We start from the raw sequence: 13,242 nt of genomic DNA, 5'->3' as shown, positions 1-13,242 counted from the left end.
CTTGTTGTAACTTACCATTTACTTTAATAACAGGGCATGGTAACACAAAGAGTCGGCCTGTGGGATCTCCTGGGTTCCAGACATATTCTTCTTTACCTCCATTATGTAGTACCTGTCCAATTTCTCCTTGGTAATCAGGATCAATCACACCACTTAGTAAGGTGACACTCTTCCTGATCTGTTGATCCAAAGGCATGAGAAGTCCAAAGTGCCCAGGAGGCATTCTCAGCTGCCAGTTCAGTGGAATCCGTGCTGTGTTTCCAGGTGGGAGAGTTCCTTTCTTCGGGACCAGGACCTCCAGGCCTGAGGAACACAGGGTTGCTGGGACAGGAAGCAAAAATGCTGCAAGGGGATCACTAGGAGTAATAGTGAGTGGTGCCACTCCAGCTTCCACCCCTTGGTTCCTGGACCCATGAATTCTGGCTATTGGAGACACAGCACCATATATTGGCCGCTGGTTTAGAGCATATACAGCTTCCTGGAGAACATTGCCCCAGCCCCGCAAGTTGTTGCCACCTAGTTGGTAGCGTAATTGTGTCTTTAGGAGCCCATTCCATCGTTCTATCAAGTCGGCAGCTTCAGGATGATGAGGAACATGATACTACCAGTGGATTCCATGGGAATGGGCCCATTGCCGCACTGTATTTGCTGTAAAGTGAGTTCCTCGATCTGAGGCAATGCTATGTGGGATGCCATGCCGGTGGATGAGGCATTCTGTAAGTCCACGAATAGTAGTTTTGGCAGAAGCATCACGTGCAGGGAAGGCAAATCCATATCCAGAGTAGGTGTCTATTCCAGTAAGAACAAAACGCTGTCCCCTCCATGATGGAAGTGGTCCTGTGTAATCAACCTGCCACCAAGTTGCTGGTTGATCTCCCCGAGGAATGGTCCCATATCTTGGACTTAATGTTGGTTTCTGTTGCTGGCAAATGGGACACTCAGCAGTGGCAGTGGCCAAGTCAGCCTTGGTGAGTGGAAGTCCATGTTGCTGTGCCCATGCATAACCTCCATCCCGGCCACCATGTCCACTTTGTTCATGTGCCCATTGGGCGATAACAGGAGTGGCAGAGGAAAGAGGAGGACCAGTCTCCACAGCGCATGTCATCTTATCCACTTGATTATTAAAGTCCTCCTCTTCAGAGGTAATCCTTTGGTGAACATTCACGTGAGATACAATTAACTTTACTTTCTTGGCCCATTCAGAGAGGTCTATCCACATACCTCTTCCCCATACCTCCTTGTCACCAATTTTCCAATCATGGTCCTTCCAATTCCCTGACCATCCAGCCAAGCCATTAGCCACAGCCGATGAATCAGTATATAGTCTCACATCTGGCCATTTTTCCTTATATACAAACTGAATGGCCAGGTGCACTGCTCGAAGTTCTGCCCATTGGGAAGATTTCCCTTCACCACTGTCCTTTAGGGAGATCCCAGAAAGGGGCTGTAGTGCTGCTGCTGTCCACTTAGAAGTGGCACCTGCATATCGTGCAGAGCCATCCGTAAACCAAGCGTAACTCTTTTGGTCTTCACTTGAAGTATGGTAAGGAACTCCCCAGGAGGCCATAGGTGCAGACTGGGAGAAAGGAGGCAATGTGACAGGAGTGGAGACTGTGGGCATTTGGGCCACTTCTTCATGCAGCTTACTTGTTCCTTCAGGTCCTGCTTTGGCCCGATCTTGTATATACCACTTCCATTTAACAATGGAGTGTTGCTGCACAGTCCAACTTTATGATTACGTGGGTCAGACAATACCCAGTTCATGATAGGGAATTCAGGCCTCATGGTGACTTGGTGGCCCATGGTGAGGCGTTCAGTCTCCACCAAGGCCCAGTAACAGGCCAAGAGCTGTTTTTCAAAGGGGGAGTAGTTGTCTGCGGAGGATGGCAAGACTTTACTCCAAAATCCCAATGGTCTATGCTGTGATTCACCAATAGGGGTCTGCCAAAGACTCCACACTGCATCTTTATCTACAACTGACACCTCAAGCACCATTGCGTCAGCGGAATCATATGGTCCCAGTGGCAAAGCAGCTTGCACGGCACCCTGAACTTGTTGAAGAGCCTTTTCTTGTTCTGGGCCCCTCAAAAATGGAGGCTTTTTGTGTCACTTGATAAATAGATCAAAGTAGAACACCCAAATGAGGAATATGTTGTCTCGAACATCCGAAGAGGCCGACTAGGCATTGTGCCTCTTTTTTAGTTGTTGGGGGAGCTAAATGTAATAGCTTATCCTTCACTTTAGTAGGAATATCTCAACATGCCCCACACCACTGGACCCCTAGAAATATTACTGATGTGGAGGGTACCTGAATCTTTGTTGGGTTAATTTCCTAACCCCTTGTACACAGATATTGTACCAATGAATCTAGAGTCTTTGATACATCCTCCTTAGTGGGTCCAGTCAGCATAATGTCATCAATATAATGGACCAGTGTGACATTTTGTGGAATAGACAGGTGGTCAAGGTCCCTTCGGACTAAATTATGGTACAGGGCAGAAGAGTTGATATACCCCTGGGGGAGAGTTGTGAAAGTATTTTGTTGTCCCTGCCAGGTGAGGGCAAACTGCTTCTGGTGGTCCTTTGAGACTGTTATTGAGAAGAAGGCATTAGCCAGATCAATAGCTGCATACCAAGTACCAGGAGAAGTATTAATTTGCTCAAGCAATGTAATCACATCTGGGACAGCAGCTGCAATTGGAGTCACCACCTGGTTAAGTTTACGATAATCCACTGTCATCCTCCAGGATCCATCTGTCTTCTTTACAGGCCAAATGGGTGAGTTAAATGGGGATGTAGTAGGAATCACCACCCCTGCATCTTTCAAGTCTTTGATGTTGGCACTGATCTCTGCAATCCTTCCAGGAATGCGGTACTGCTTTTGGTTTACTATTTTCCTAAGTAATGGCAATTCTGATGGTGTCCACTTGGCCTTTCCTACCCTGATAGCCTTTATTCTACATTTTAGGGATCCGATAAGGGGGTTCTGCCAGTTACTAAGTATGTCTATTCCAATGATGCATTCTGGAACTGGGGAAATAACCACAGGATGAGTCCGGGGGCCCACCGGACCCACAGTGAGGCGTACTTGAGCTAAAACTCCATTGATAACTTGACCTCCATAAGCCCCAACTCTGATTGGTGGGCCTTCGAAACATTTTGGGTCTCCTGGAATTAGTGTCAGTTCAGAGCCAGTGTCTGGTAATCCCCGAAAAGTTTGAATATTTCCTTTCCCCCAATGAACAGTCACTCTTGTGAAAGGCCGCAGGTCCCTTTGGGAAAGGCTAGAAGAAAGACTAACAGTATAAACCTTCAGTGATGTAGCAGGGTCCTCCTTACAAGGGACCCGGCCTCCCCTTCATTCAAGGGGTTGTGGGTCTGTCAACTGGCTCAGGTCTGGGAATTGATTGAGCGATCGTGAATGTCTATTCTGCTGTTCACCTGATCTACCATTCTTCGGCCTGTACAGATCACGTAAATATTTAGTAGGCTTCCCATCTATTTCATTCCTAGGGACACCGTGGCTAAGTTGCCAATGCCATAATTCCACATGAGACAGGTTGCTTTGATTATCATGGAAAACTTGTTGTCTATTATAACCACGCCCACCCTGTCTCTGTTGATTCAGTGCTGACACCTGCCCTCTACCATCACAGGGACCAATCAGCCCCATTGTGGGCAAATGTCGGAGTTCGCTTAGGGCAGTGCCCACTGTTAATCCTGGTGCACATAAAATAGCAATTACAGGAGTCTTAAGAGATGCTGGGGCCCACTTCAAAAACTTATTCCTTATGGTTGTGGTAAAGGGTATGTCCTCAGGACACCCCCTTTTTGGGCCTATGGGACTATCTTGATCGATCCATTCTAACATACCAATTTCTCTAAGCTTTTGGATGCCTTCCTCTACAGTGTACCAAGGTAGGTCAGGTACTTCAAGTTGGTCTAATGTAGGCCACCTGGCAGTCCATGCTTCATTGAACCAACCAAATAACGACTTAGAACCTTTTTTTAGCCTGTGTTGCAGAGACGTTGAAAGAAGAGTCTGTGCTTAGGGGTCCCCTATCCAGAAACTCAGACCGGTGTAATATTACATTTCGTGCACCAGTATCCCACACCCTTAGTAACCATTCCCAGGGATATTCTCCAGGCTTTTGCTTGTACGTATTTGAGAACTCAAGCAGGTCTTTATGTGTGTAGTGCGCTTCTTCTTGGATAATCATCTCAACCTCACCTTTAGGAGGTTTCTGAGATTTAATTTTAGTGACCGGTCTAGCGGAAATAATGGATGGTGAGGGTGTTTCCTGGGTTCTCTCCGCAATAACTTGCGAGGCATCTTCCTCAGGTAATGCTACTGATGCAGCCCCACCTGGCATATCAACTTGAATATTTTGACTAATCTGCTCAGGTGTTTCTAAGGGCTCAATATCTTCTTCTTCTGGATCATCAGCCCATATGTTCCCATCCCATGTTTCAGGGTCCCAACTTTTCCCAATTAATGCCCTTACTTTGGTTTCAGACACTACTCTCGATCTGCAATTCAGCCGCCATTGTAATTCAGCCACTCGTATAATGAGACTCTAGACCTGGTTCTCAGCAATGTCAGCTCTTTTACTAGAGGAGAGAAGGCACTCCTTTGTAGCACAGATGGAGAAAAGGATCTCCTTTGTAGCACAGATGGATGTTAGTCTGCACCTGAGGTGTGCTTTTGAGAGTCTGAGATCATCCCTCTCCTTAAGCACACTTTCCATTGTATGAAGGACCAGCCAACCCGCTTCCCTATACTTGTCATTATCACAAAACTCCTGGAAAATATCAAATATATGATTACCTAGAGCATCTCCTTTATCCAGCACGTCATCTACTTTAGGTGCTACTTTAGTTATTATCTTTGCTATTTCACACCATGGATTAGTAAGTGTAGCAGATGCATCCACGTCAAGACTAATCAGGTTAGAAAGCCAATGTAAGAAATCCATAGTTATAGTTTATTTCTCTAGAAGCACTCCTGGTACCAAAGTGTGTTAGACAGGGTTCTCGAGAGAGACAAACCAGATCGTTAGTAATTATATATAAATATATTTATAAAGATAGATATATAATACAAGAAATGAACCGTTAAATTATATACAGATAGATGATACAAGAAATTAACAGTTAAATTATAAAGCAGGGAGACAGTAGCAGTCCTTTAAGATTTGAGAGCCGCCAGTTGCCAGTCCTCTTCTGTAGAGTGAGCTGCGCTCTGTATATCCAGGCAGCAAACCACAAGGCAAGTCCCCAACTGTCATCAACTGTTGGTCCCCAGCTCCAGAGATGAACATTCCAATCGTGTGGTCTTAAAGGGACTTCAACTTACAGCGACACAGTCCATCGGCTAGGCATTCCACAGGTAGTGTACCCCTTTAAATTGAGGCACAGAACAAGCAAGGCGAGGCTCACGGAGCCATTTATCCATCTGCCCTTCAGTTAATCCTACTTGTGTTTATCAGCCAGGCTGGCACAATAAACTATCGCAAGGACCTTCCAAGCAAACAACAATACAAAAAAAGCAGAGGTTGCAATCCTAATCTCGGATAAAATTGACCTCAAAATGCAAACCATAAAAAGAGATAAGGAGGGACACTATATAATGCTCAAGGTAATTGTAGACAATGAACCACTAAGCATTGTAAACACATATTCCCCAAATGAGAGACCAGCTCAATATGTCAACCAAACACTCCAAATGATTAAGAAAGAAATCACAGACTCGACTATTATTGTGGGTGACTTCAATACACCACTCACTGAGAAAGATAGATCACAGGGAAAGAAACTCAACAAGGAGACTAGAGAGCTAAACTCCACAATTAGACAATTTGACCTGATAGATATTTACAGAGCTTTTCATCCAAATATAAAAAATTTCACATTTTTTTCAAGTCCCCATGGCACATAGTTGAAGTTAGACCACATGCTGGGGCATAAGGCAAATCTACATAAATTTAAGCACATTGAAATAATACAGACCTCTCTCTCTGACCACTGTGCCATAAGACTGGAAATCAACAAAAGGAAGACAAGGAAAACAAGAGCAAATATTTGGAGGATGAATAACTCTCTACTGCAAAAGGAGTGTGTACTGGTGCAGATCAGAGATGAAATCAGGAAATTTCTAGAAGCCAATGAAAATGAGCACATGATGTACCAAAACTTATGGGACACAGCAAAGGCAGTCATCAGAGGAAGGTTCATAGCAATACAAGCACACCTAAGAAAGGAAGAGAGAATCATGATGGATACGCTGACACAAAATTTACAAAAACTAGAGCAGAGTCAGCAGGACAATCCTACTAATAGCAAAAGAAAAGAAATTATAAAAATCAGGGCTGAGATCCAGGAGAGGGAAAATAAGAAAACTATTGAAAAAATTAATATCGCTAAAAGTTGGTTCTTTGAAAGGATAAACAGGATCGATAGACCATTGGCAAACCTAACCAAAGAAAGGAGGGAACAAATCTCAATAGCAAGAATAAGGGATGAAAGAGGGGTCATTACAACAGACCCTAATGAAATCAAAAGGATAGTTACACAGTACTATGAAGGATTGTACTCCAATAAATTCAACAATTTGGAAGACATGGACAGATTTCTGGAAAAGCAATCCCTCCCTAGACTATCCTCGGTGGACATCAAGAATCTCAACAGACCCATCGCAATAGAAGAAATAGAAAAGGTTATCAAGGGATTACCAACAAAAAAATCCCCTGGATCAGATGGCTACACTGGAGAATTCTACCAAGCATTCAGGGAAGAACTAATACCAATCCTACACAAACTTTTCCAGAACAGAAAAAGATGGCAAATTCCCAAACTCCTTCTATGAAGCTAGTATAACTCTGATACCCACACCGGGCATAGATCCCACAAGAATTGAGAACCACAGACCAATATCCCTAATGAACATTGATGCAAAAATCCTTAGCAAAATACTAGCCAACAGAATACAAAAGTATATAAAACAAATAATTCACCATGACCAAGTGGGATTCATACCAGGGATGCAGGGAGATGGTTCCACATATGAAAGACCATTAGTATTATTCATCACATTGACACGAAAGACTATAAGAAAGAACCACATGATAATATCAATATATGCGATAAAAGCATTCGACAACTTCCAATACCAATTCCTGTTTAAGACACTTGTAAAGATAGGAATGTAAGAAAAGTTCCCAAGACAATACAAGCTATATATGAAAAACCAACAGCCAACGTGGTAGTTAATGGAGAAAAGTCTAACACAATCCCATTGAAAAAGGGGACCAGGCAAGGATGCCCCTTGTCCCCACTCCTATTTAATTTTGTGCTGGAGGTTTTAGCTAACAGCATAAGGCAAAGAAGAGATATCAAAAGTATTCGTCTGGGGAAGGAAGAGGTGAAATTATCGTTATTTGCAGATGATATGATTTTATATATGGAAAATCCCAAAACTTCCACAAAGGGAGTACTTGAAACAATAGAGGAGTTTGGCAGAGTGGCAGGATACAAGATCAACAAACAGAAGTCCACCGGACTGTTATACACATCAGATAAGACCACAGAAGAAGAGATAAAAAAGGTGGTACCTTTCACAATAGCCAAATACAAATTGAAATATCTAGGGATACATCTGACTGAAAAAACAAAAGATCTATACAGGGAAAACTATAGAACACTATTACAAGAAACCAAGAGTGACCTCAGAAAATGGAAGAATATCCCATGCTCTTGGATTGGAAGACTTAATATAGTTAAGATGTCAGTTCTGCCAAAAGCACTATATAAGTTTAATGCCATCCCGATACAATTACCATCATCTTTCTTCAAAGAAATGGAAAAACTCATTACCAACTTCATATGGAGAGGGAAGAAGCCCAGAATTAGCAGAGAACTCCTCAAGAAGAAGGACACCATGGGAGGGCTTGCTTTACCTGACTTTGACACATACTATATAGCCACAGTTCTCAAAACTGCATGGTATTGGTACAATGACAGATACTCAGACCAGTGGAAAAGAACTGAAAACCCAGAAATAAAGGCATCAGCATACAGACAGCTGATCTTTGATAAGGGCCCCAAAAATATCAAATGGGAAGCAGATGCCCTCTTTAACAAGTGGTCCTGGAAAAAAAAATGGATATTAACATGTAGAAAAATGAAGCAAGGCCCTTATCTCACTCCACGCACAAGAATAAACTCAAGGTGGATTATAGACCTTGAAGTTAAACCCCAAACTATTAGGGTCATCAATGAGAGAATTGGGACCAACTTGAGAACTTTGGCACAGTGAATACACAGACTATCAGAAATAGGGAAGGACACACACACAGAGAAGGCACAAATTGACAAATGGGATATACTGAAGATAAAACACTTGTGTACATCAAAAGAATTCACCAAGAGAGTAATAAGAGAGTCCACAGACTGGGAAAACATCTTTAGCAATGACACATCAGACAAAGCCCTTATTACTAAAATCTATAATACTCTGCTAGCTTCCAAAAAGAAAAAAATCTAATAGCCCACTTGAGAGGCAGGCAAAGGACTTGAACAGAAGTTTCACATGGACAGAAATCTGAATGGCCAACAAACATATGAGAAAATGTTCCCGATCTTTAGCCATAAGAGAAATGAAAATTAAAACAACAATGAGGTACCACCTGACACCCTCAAAGGTAGCCCAATTCAAAAAATCAGAAAGCAACAAGTGTTGGAGGGGCAGTGGGGAGACAGGAACTCTCATCCACTGCTGGTGGGCCTGTAAGTATGTATAGCCACTATGCAAATCAATCTGGCAATATCTAAAACAGATGGAAATAGAGTTACCATATGACCCAGTAATCCTCCTACTGGGCATATACCCAGAAGAGGCAAGAAACAAACCAAGGCCAGACATCTGTGCTCCAGTGTTCATTGCGGCATAGTTCACAATTGCAAGGAGCTAGAAGCAGCCCAAATTTCCATCAACTGACGATTGGATTAAAAAACTGTGGTATATACACACAATGGAGTACTACGCATCACTAAAAAGCAGTGATGAACGTATGAGGCACATAGCGGCATGGGAAGAACTGGAGGAAATAAAGCTAAGCGAAGTAAGACAGGCACAAAAGGACAAGTACAACATGAGCCCGCTGAGGTAAGTATTAATAAAATAAAATAAAATGCAAAAGGGGCATAGGGAAAAAGCTACTATATACCAACATTTTTGGGGTGAAAAGTGTAGTATGGCAGAGACCAGATCAAAACCGGGCATGCACATGGTAGACACCTAGGTAGGAGGTGGGAAAGGAAAATAAAAGGATGAATATAAGGAAGAAAAGGGGTACGGGGGCATGGGGCACTAACCTACCCAAGGGGAGGATATTGTTTATATTTCCACAGGGAAAGAGGGATCAGACTTCAACCCAGTACCACAAGGTGTGAATACAACATTCTGGCGTGGAGTAGGGAACCAGTGGAGAGGTCTGGGAGGCTGGCCCCAGTACCAAAAATTAAGTGGATTCCTTCCCCTCCCCCGAGAAGAATTTGTTTCAAAGGACGACATTGATTCTGCAGCTCCGGGAGAGGGACATATCTTATCAGAGCACATGGGAGCAGATGAAGGGGGAGGAGCAGAGAGTGGAGCACAGCCTGGCCCACCAGGCTGTGAAGATGATGTCCCAGATTAGAGGAGCCAGTCCACAGAGAGGACAATATGGCTGGCCCCACTATGAAACATGATACCCCTCTGTGACCAATGGCGCTACAGGGGACAGCACCGGAGACAAAGTGTGCGAATTGCACCTGATCCCACCACACCAAGGCAAAGTACTGGGGGAGTGCAGCAGAACAGCAAAGGAATGGAGCAGCAAGGTCCCCAGGGAATGCTGAAAGTGGACTTTTGGGCCAGAGCGTGGTGCCCCAACAGACTGGACTGGAAAACACTCCTAAAGGCCAAAAAACGATCCCTGAACTAACTACAAGCTTTTCTTTCTTCATGTGTTTTGTTTTGTTCTTTGTCAGTGGTTTGTTGTTGCTGTTTTGTTGTCTGGTGTATACTGTTGCTTTGTTTTCCTCTGTCTTGTTTTTGTGCATGTTATCTCCACAAGTCTGTCTAAATAAGACAGGCTGGATGAACTAACTGGAGGAAAAACAACGGGACCGAAAGTTCCGGGGGGACTTGGAATAGGGGGAGGTGGGGCGCTAAGGAAGTGGTGTTAACAAACCCAGGGACAAGGGAACAACATGGGATCCAAATTGGTGGTGAGGTGGGAGTGGCAGGCCTGGTAGGGAATGATCAAGGATAAGGTTATGTAAAGAAGAGGTATAGCTGTAACCCAGGTGGGGACGGAGCATGATAGTGGGGCAGGAGGAAAGTCAAGGGAAATAGAGGAAAGAGCTGGGAGGCAAAGGGCATTTATAGAGGTCTAGACAAAGACATGTACATGCAAATATATATATGAGGATGGGGAAATAGATCTATGTGTCTATATTTATAGGTGTAGTACTAAGGTGTCGGAAGGACCTTGGGCCTCTACTCAAGCACTCCCTCAATGCATGAATACTTTTTCTATTAAATTGGTATTCTATGATGCTCACCCTTCTGACACAACTGCTGAAGCCAAAGCGGGTGAACAAGTAGATATGGTGAAGAAAGCTGATGGTGCCCGGCAATCAAAAGAGATAGTGTCTGGGGTCTTAAAGGCTTGAAAATAAACAAGCGGCCATCTAGCTCAGAAGCAACAAAGCCTACATGGAAGAACACACCAGCCTTTGTGATCACCTGGTCCCGAAGGGATCAGTTATCAGGCATCAAAGAACAAAAAAATCATATAATTGGCTGCACACCTCCATGGTACGATCGCCGAGGACAAATGGGTGCTTAAGCAAATGTGGTGAAGAAAGCTGATGGTGTCCGGCTTTCAAAAGAGATAGTGTCTGGGGTCTTAAAGACTTGAAGGTGTCTAGATTATCTGAGACAGAGATCAAGAACCTCAACAAACCCATAGCGAAGGAAGAAATAGAGAGTGTCATCAAAAACCTACCAAGGAAAAAGGCCCCAGGGCCAGATGGCTACACAGCAGAATTTTACCAAACATTCAGGGAAGAGCTGACACCGATCCTCCACAAAGTATTCCATAACATAGAAAAGAACGGCAAGCTCCCAAACTCATTTTACGAAGCCAGCATTACTTTGATACCCAAACAGGGAAAAGACCCCACAGGTGTAGAGAATTATAGACCAATATCTCTAATGAACATAGATGCAAAAATCCTTAACAAAATATTGGCCAATAGAATACAAAGGAACATCAAACACATCATTCACCACGACCAAGTAGGATTCATCCCAGCGATGCAGGGATGGTTTAACATCCGAAAATCCATCAATATCATACACCACATCGAGAAGAAAAAGGATAAAAACCATATGATAATATCCATAGATGCGGAAAAAGCATTTGACAACATCCAGCATCCATTCCTAATCAAAACACTCATGAAGATAGGATTGGAAGGTAAGTTCCTCAAGCTCATACAAGCTATCTATGAAAGACCAACAGCCAACATCATAGTCAATGGAGAAAAGACAAGAACAATACCACTGAAAAAGGGTACAAGACAAGGATGCCCCCTGTCCCCTCTTCTATTCAATATCGTTTTGGAGGTTCTGGCTAACAACATAAGACAGCGGAAGGACATCAAAGGGATCCAGTTGGGAGAGGAGGAGGTGAAACTATCGTTATTTGCAGATGACATGATCCTATACATTGAAGACCCCCAAAACTCCACAGTTGGAATACTTACAGCAATAGAGGAATACGGAAGAGTAGCAGGATACAAGATCAATAAACAGAAGTCGGTAGGGTTTCTATACACATCGGACAGGGCCATGGAAGAGGCGATTAAGAGGGAAGTACCCTTCACAGTAGCCAAGAACAAACTGAAATACCTAGGAATATACTTAACAAAAAATACTAAAGACCTATATAAGCATAATTATAAAACCCTATTACAGGAAACCAAAAGTGACCTTCACAAATGGATGAAGCTCCCCTGCTCATGGTTAGGTAGGCTGAACATAGTAAAGATGACAGTTCTTCCTAAAGCACTCTACAAGTTCAATGCTATACCAAGCCAATTACCATCAACCTTCTTCAAAGAATTGGAAAAACTGACCATCAACTTCATATGGAGAGGGAAGAAACCCAGAATTAGCAGAGAACTCCTCAAGAAGAAGGACACAATTGGAGGACTCGCCCTACCTGATTTTAATGCCTACTACACAGCTACAGTGGTCAAAACAGCATGGTACTGGCACAGTGATAGACACTCAGACCAGTGGAAAAGAATAGAAAGCCCAGGAGTAAAATCATCAGCATATAGACAACTGATCTTCGACAAGGGTCCCAAAAACGTCAAGTGGGAAGCAGATGCCCTCTTTAATAAGTGGTGCTGGAAACAATGGATATCCACATGTAGAAAGTTGAAACAAGACGTCTACCTCACCCCATGCACAAGAATACACTCAAGGTGGATCACAGATCTAGAAGTCAAACCCCAAACCATCAGGACCATTAAGGAGGGAATCGGGACTAATCTCAGAGCACTGGCCCAGGGAGCACATAGGCTCACTGCAACAGGGAAGGGGACACACACAGGTGATCTGGAAATCGACAAATGGGATCTAATAAGAATAAAACACCTGTGCACCTCGAAAGACTTTGCCAAGAGGGTGACAAGGCAACCCACAGACTGGGAGAAGATTTTTAGTAATGACACGTCAGACAAAGGGCTCATTACTAAAATCTACAACACCATCGTGACCTGCAAAAAGAGGAAAACAGTTAACCCCCTAAGGAAGTGGGCAAAAGAAATGAGAAGAACTTTCACTAGAGAGGAGATCAATATGGCCAATAAATATATGAGAAAGTGCTCGAAGTCCCTTGCCATAAGAGAAATGCAAATCAAAACAACCATGAGATACCACCTAACACCCCTCAGGCTAGCTCAGATCAGTAAATCAGAGAGCAACAAGTGTTGGAGGGGCTGTGGTGAAATAGGAACCCTCCTCCACTGCTGGTGGTCGTGCAGATTTGTACAGACACTGTGGAAAGCAATCTGGCAATACCTAAAGAAAATGGAAATTGATCTACCTTACGACCCAGCCATCCCTCTACTGGGCATATACCCGGTTGAAGCAGCAAATAAAACACGACCAGTCATATGCGCTCC

The sequence above is a fragment of the Tenrec ecaudatus genome, chromosome 18 (genome assembly GCF_050624435.1).
Source record: "Tenrec ecaudatus isolate mTenEca1 chromosome 18, mTenEca1.hap1, whole genome shotgun sequence".
Classification (NCBI taxonomy): Eukaryota; Metazoa; Chordata; class Mammalia; order Afrosoricida; family Tenrecidae; genus Tenrec; species Tenrec ecaudatus.
Note: the sequence above shows the minus strand (reverse complement) of the source record.